Raw genomic sequence first — 6,851 nt, 5'->3', positions numbered from 1 at the left:
AGTCACATAGTGTCAGAGTTCATATTTGAACTCAGATCTTCTGACTGTAGAGCCACCACAAGTCTTCTAATTGTAAAGCAGCATATTTCTCTGCAAAGTAGCTCAGGCTTAGCTGCAGTTAATAAGCATTTATTAAGGGCCCATCATGTATCAGGCATTGTGCTAAGCCCTGGAAATAAACAGTGGCAAAAAACAGTCCCTGCTTTCAAGGACCTGACAGATTCACGGGGAGACAGTATGCAAACAACTATGTACACTAAAGATGTATACAGGATAAAATGAGGCTAGTCTCAGAGGGAAAGCACTGAAATTAAGGAGAACTAGAAAGGGCTTTTTGCAGAAGGTGAAACTTTAGCTGAAACTTGAAGGTAGCCAGGGAAGCCAGGAAGTGAGTGAGCATGACGAGGTGGAGTGTTCCCAGCATGGTGGACAGCCAGTGAAAACACAAAGAGTTGGGAGATGGAGTATCCTAAAGAAAGAATAACAAGGAAGCTACTGTTCCTGGATTGCAGAGTACATATGTGGGCCTAGTGTAAGATATAAGAAGACTGGAAAGGTAGGACATGGCCAGGTTAAGAAGGGCTTTAAAATCTACATGAAGAATTATATATTTGATCCTGGAGGTAACAGGGAACCACTGGAGTGTATTAAATAAGGGTGTGACATAGTCAGACCTGCATTTTAGAAGGATTGACTTGAGAGCTAAGTGGAAGATGAATTAGAGTGAGAAGGGACTTGAGGCAGGGAGACCAACTAGTGGGCTATTGTGGTGGTCCAGGTGTGAGGAGATGAAGGCTTGCACCTGGTTGGTTTAAGTGTCAGGAGGTGGGGAGGGGGGGAATAAACTGTAACCAACTGGGCAATGACCCTAGTCTATTTCCTCACTTCAGCATCAATTTCCTTCGATCCCTCAATACTGGTAAGTTGTTGTCTGCCATTTTATCCTGGAGAAGCATAATAGGGTCACGCTTGTCTCTATGTTGTTGTTGGTTAGTTGATTAATCATGTCTGACACTTCATGACCCCATTTGGTGTTTTCTTGGCAACGATACTGGAGTGGTTTGCCATTTCATTTTCCAGCTCATTTTACATATGAAAAAAAACCAAGGCAAACAGAATTAAGTAACTTGTCCAGGAACACATACCTAGTTAAGTGTCTGAGGCTAGATTTGAATTCAGGTCTTCCTGACTCCAGGCCCAGCATTCTATCCACTGTGCTACCTAGTTCCTCAGTTTTTTTTGTACCTTAGTGTCTCATTTTTTTCCTTAGTGTGATAACTGCCTCACGGTGACTCCTATAACGTCCAAGATAATAACGTCTGTAGTTTTATCAGTGTCAGGCTCTTTCCTCATTTACAGTGGGCAGCTTCAAATGTTGGTGCCTTGGGGACCCACAGAACCTCTATACCATCTACTCTTATTTCTGGAATAAAATGTCCTCCTCACTGCTGGCTGCTGCTCTCTCTGAGGATGTTTTTGTTCCATGTTGTTTATTCCCACAAATAAAAATATAAGGTGGTGTCCATAAAGATGCCATATTGTAAACTTCAAATATTTGCCCTTGGTTAGCTGTATCATCTTAGTATGAAGTCAAACAGACTTCATCTTTTGCATTGTACCTACCCACAAGTGTAATACTTAATCCGAGAAGCACCTGAGCTCCAATAGAGCCAGCACTACCATAGAAATTCTTGGTATTCCTGAATCGTCTTTTCCTTTAGCATGACCCAGCTCTACTTCCAGTCAGCTCTGTCAGAATTTCTTGAACTGAAAGTCCAAGAATGTATAAGTGAAGCCAAGAGGCCAATAGGCTGTGATCACATGATTAGAATGATTTAAACCAGTTTCAAGCCCCATTCAACAAACTTCCTGATTGCCACACAAGTGACAGGAACCATGAACTATCTTTTGCTTATGAAACAGGGCTGCTTTTAATGCCGTCTGTTGGACAGCTTGCATTGTCTTTCCTCTTTAGGAAACACTGTTGTGATAAGATGGCCCTCTTTCTTCCAATGAAAAATCCCCTTTCATGGGATGCCACCAGAACTCTGCCAGATGGTTTCTGGCACATGGGAGACAGAGGCAAGCATCTTTTGCATGGAGCAGGGGCCAAAGTGAAAGCAGTAATGGAGACAGCAGTGGAAGGATTGTAGGCAACAACGTTCCTCCTTCAATTCATTTCCATTCAATAAATACTGTCAAAGCACCTGCTACGTGCAATGTGGATACGAGGATTAAACACACACACACACACACACACACACACACACACACACACACACACATACACATACACACAGATCCTTTGAGGAAACTAGTCTGGGGGAGGGGAAATGAGACATGGACTAAACTGTATGATGGAAGGCTGAATGCAGTTAATGCTAAGGAGAGATCCAGGCAAAAGAACACTAGAGGGGCCGCTAGGTGGTGCAGAGGATACAGCACCGGCCCTGAAGTCAGGAGGATCTGAGTTCAAATCCGGCCTCAGACCAAACACTTGATACTTACTAGCTGTGTGACCCTGGGCAAGTCACTTAACTCCTATTGCCTAAAAAAAAAGAAGAATATGAGAAATTGAGGAGGGAGAGATCTGTCACTGTGAAAGGCAAAGTAGACTTCATGGGTCAAGCCTGAGCTAGTCTTTGAAGGAAGAGAAAGATTTAAACAGGCTAAATATGGAGGAAATCTGTCTTGGGGATTGGAAATATTGTTGAGTCTTTTCAGCTGTGACCCCAATTGACCCCATTGTGGGGGTTCCTTGGCTACTACAGTGGTTTCCTTCTCTAGCTCATTTTACAGATGAGAAAACTGAGGCAAACAGGGTGAAGTGACTGGCCCAGAGTCACACAGCTAGTAAGTGTCTGAGGCTGGATTTGAACTCAGGTCATCCTGACTCCAGGGCTGGCATTCTATCTACTGTGCCACTGAGGATGGGAGATAGCCTGTGCAAATGAACAGGGTAGTGACAGGGAGGGGATGAGGTCAAAGAACACCTACTATTCTAATCTGACTAGAGGAGAATAATAAGCCGGAGTGGAAGTGTGAAGTTAGGCTGGAAAGTTATGTTGGAGCTAGATTACAGGGAGCCTTTAATACCAGAAATTTTTGATTTTGTTTTGTTTTCTGAATTGCAAGAGCGTTGAATTATTACATGATTGAAATATAGATAAAAGAAAGAAATCATGTGGTAAAATGGTTCTCTGCTCGTCCACAAGTATATGAAATCTGTGGAATGGGAAAGAAATCTCCTGCCCAAAATTTTCAAGGGAGTGGAAAGTTGTCCTTTAGCGTCTGGCCAGGTGGGAAATATATAGGCTATAAAGAGTCTTCATTTTATCCTATAGGCAATGTGAACTCCCTGAAGGTTTTGGAGCAAAGGATGACACATCTAGATCTTTGCACAGAATGTTTACTTTGCTAGTGGTGTGCAGGATGGATCAAAGAGGAGAGAAGCTTGAATTGGGGAGAAAAATTGGGACTTTTTTTTACAACAGTTTATGTGAGAGATAGTGAGGACCTGAATTAAGATGGCTCTGTGAGAGGAGTGGAAAGGAAGGGCAGGTTGAGGAACATGGAAGAATTGAAAGGGAATGGAAACTGGGCAACTGATTTGATGTGTGGGATGAGGGAGAGAGATGACTTTGGGAGGCTAAGAAGATGATGGTGCCATCAGCAGAAACAGTCCAGTTAAGAGAAAGGGTGGATTTTGTAGGGGGATGGAAAGAGGAGTTCAGTTTTGGACATGTTAGTTAATCTGAGACTCAGTTTCTTCCTCTGCAAAATGGGCTAATGATATCTGCACTACTTATCTCACAGAGATGTTAGAAAAGCAATTTATAAACTAATAGCAATATAAACATGGACTATTGTTACTTACATAGTACAAAGAGTGATGTTGTTTGTGGTCTGAAAAACCTTAAAACCTAGAGGTGATGAAATGGTGCATGCATCTAGAAATAGACTGGAAGGTATTTGGAGATACTCAGAATAGGAGAGGGGGAAGCTAAGTGGTGCAGTGGGTGGAGTGTTGGGCCTGGAGTCAGTAAGACTCATTTTCCTTAGTTCAAATCTGGCCTCAGGCACTTATTAGCTGGGTGACCTGGGTCAAGTCATTCATCCCTGTTGGCCTCAGTGTCCTCATCTGTGAAATTCGCTGGAGAAGGAAATGACAAACCAAGCTAGCATCTCTGCCAAGAAAATCCCAAACAGGAGTCACGAAGGTCAGACACAACTAAAAACAACTGAACAACAATAGAGGGTATGTATGTAGGGAATAAAAAGGAAGATACTTGGACACAGGGTAGGGGAATGTGTGTGTGTGTGTGTGTGTGTGTGTGTGTGTGTGTGTATGTGTGAGTGTGTGTGTGATAGAAAGAAAAGGATGTACTTTGGTGTTTATTGACTAGGGAGAAGAGGAGAAAACATATATGGGGAAATTGATTGTTTCTTTCTGTATTCTAAACATTTAACCTTTCAGTACTTTTGTTCTCTTATATGTAAAACTAGAAAGAGCCATTGTGCCCAATAATCCTTCAATATTTCAAATCTGTTCCCCATGTGAATTTAGAAGGGGCTTCTTTATCCTTTGTTAATTCCAAAATAAACATTTCCATCTCCTCATCCCATGTGGTGCAGAGGGCTGCTTTGTGGGGTTTGTACCTGTGCATCCACTTAGTTCACAGAGTTTCCTTGAGGAGGACCGAGATAAGCTTTATTAGTAGAGGTCTTTAGGAAACTTTGCTACCAACACAAGCATTGCTAATGAAATGATAACTTACTGTGCTATCTGAGTGATTTACCAATTCTGTTTTAACAACTAGCAAATTAATCTCTGTGTTACCCGCCTAAGACTCTTGGCCCAATTCCATGATTTAACCTGATCACCTGTAAGGAGTGGTTTACTGGGCAATTTATTATGATCTTCACTCCCCTCCCTTCCAGATTCCTCAAAGTTAGTGTTGTGCCTTATTTCTCTGTGTGTTTTCCCCAGAGCTTTGTATACAAATTGGCACTTAATCACTGTTGAATTGAATAGTCTATTTTAAACACCTTTGCTTGTAACCTGGGAATCTCAGGTAACAGATGCAGATAGAAGTGAATTCGGGAAAGCTGAACTGTGTTTATATTGGAATGTTGTTTTGCTGTGTGTTTCTGGGTGGGGAGGGCTTGTGACATGGAAGGTGGGTTCTGCTGAGAGTCAGAAATTTGTTTCTTGTGGGACAGAAGGACTAAGGTGAATTTCCCACTTTCTCTGAGTACTGCTGCCTTTCCAATGCTTAACACTCAGCAGCAGGTTAGTGGGTCAACAACTGGGGGGCGGGGCGGGGAGGAGGGTGGTTGAGAAGGTTTAAAAGCTGCCTTTCCAGGAGCACTTGTGAACCACCAAGCACTCAAAGTAAAAAGGGTGGGAAAGACATCCTTTTAGTGACTTCTTTGGAAAATACCTCCTGCTTTTCTTTTGCTAGTGCTAACTAGAACTTTTGCTAGAGGAGATGAAAGGACTTGAATAATACATCTTTATTTTTTGGAAGAATAAAAGATTTAATACAAAAAAGAAGGGCAGGAAAAATGTATTTTTAGGAGGTGGCAGGAAATCAAGTTCAAGAGGTTGGGAGTGGGTAAATATGACACAGGAGAAGAGAAGAAAGGCAGTAACTTTGAGACAACCTGACCAAGAAGGGCTTCTGATCACAGTCAGTGACTTACAGAGAAGGACAGAGTATGAGTCTGAGGACATGAGAAACAAGTAGGAAATGGTGGAAGCTTATGGTCAGTTTTGTGAGTCTTGGAATGACTTTGGTTTCCTGAATGACATTGGTTGAGTTATTTTCTTCTAAAAGAAGGGAAAGAAAAGAATGAAAGGTCAACATTGCTTAGCAAATATTCTGATAGAGGGCACAAAGAAAGTAGGCCAAGGAGAACTGGCCAGGGCGGAGGGGAAAACCCACTATACCTTTGGATGACCCATCCTAAAATTGATGGAAGATCACAATGTCTGCAAATGCCAGCAGAAGGCTGAAGTTGTTGAGGTGTGTTCCCTCCCATCTTTCATTGTTGGTAAATCTCAAGTTTATCTCTTCTTACTTGAAATGCTCTTGTTTGATAATAGTTATTACTATGATGATAGTTTGGGTGACCTTGTTGGAAAACTTAGAAGGCAAAAAAATGTTAAACATCCTTATTTATGAGCTGTGTGGTTATGAAAAAATGAGATTCAATGTTTCAACTGCATCAAGTTTTATTTTTGTTTTTTTGCATTGATCCAGTGAATACTTGAGCATCTGCTACGTGCCAGATCTCCCACTTCCTCTGAAGGCTCATTTAAGTGTGAAGTATCATTAGTATCACAGTTTGCCTGAGTTACCTCATGTATAGGAATATTTAGAGTATAAAAAAAGTCTTCTAAATATTCCTCCTTCTGAGCTCTGTGGTTATGACATAAAGGGAGGAATTGCACTAAGTTTTATTTTTGTTATTTTGCATTTGCATTATAGGAACTTGAGTACCTACTGTGTGCTATTTGAATAGTCTGCGGTGACCTTGCCTGCCTGAAGTCTCTCCCTATTCAAATCCATCCCCTGTTCAGCTGCCAAGGTGATTTTCCTAAAGTGCAGGCTTGACTGTGTCACACACACACACACACACACACACACACACACACACACATGCTTCCTCCCCCCAACTCAATAAACTACAGTGGTTCCCTATCACCTCCAGGATTAAATAAAAAAAAAATCTTCTGGCATTCATAGTCCTTCATAATCTAGCCCCCCCTACCTTTCCAGTCTTCTTCTTCTTTTTTTTGGTTTTTTTGTTTTGCTTTTTTTAGTGAGGCAATCAGGGTTAAGTGA

At 41.7% G+C, this 6,851-nt stretch overlaps 1 pseudogene; it reads right to left on the bottom strand.

Moving 5' to 3' along the window:
- Positions 1 to 1,295: 1,295 nt before the first annotated feature.
- On the bottom strand, positions 1,296 to 1,959 carry LOC114025848 (annotated as a pseudogene).
- Positions 1,960 to 6,851: the final 4,892 nt, after the last annotated feature.

This window comes from Vombatus ursinus, unplaced genomic scaffold, assembly GCF_900497805.2.
Source record: "Vombatus ursinus unplaced genomic scaffold, bare-nosed wombat genome assembly UNPS02014832.1, whole genome shotgun sequence".
Taxonomy (NCBI): Eukaryota; Metazoa; Chordata; class Mammalia; order Diprotodontia; family Vombatidae; genus Vombatus; species Vombatus ursinus.
The sequence above is the reverse complement of the archived record's forward strand: the minus strand, read 5'-3'. Positions and strand labels throughout refer to the sequence as shown.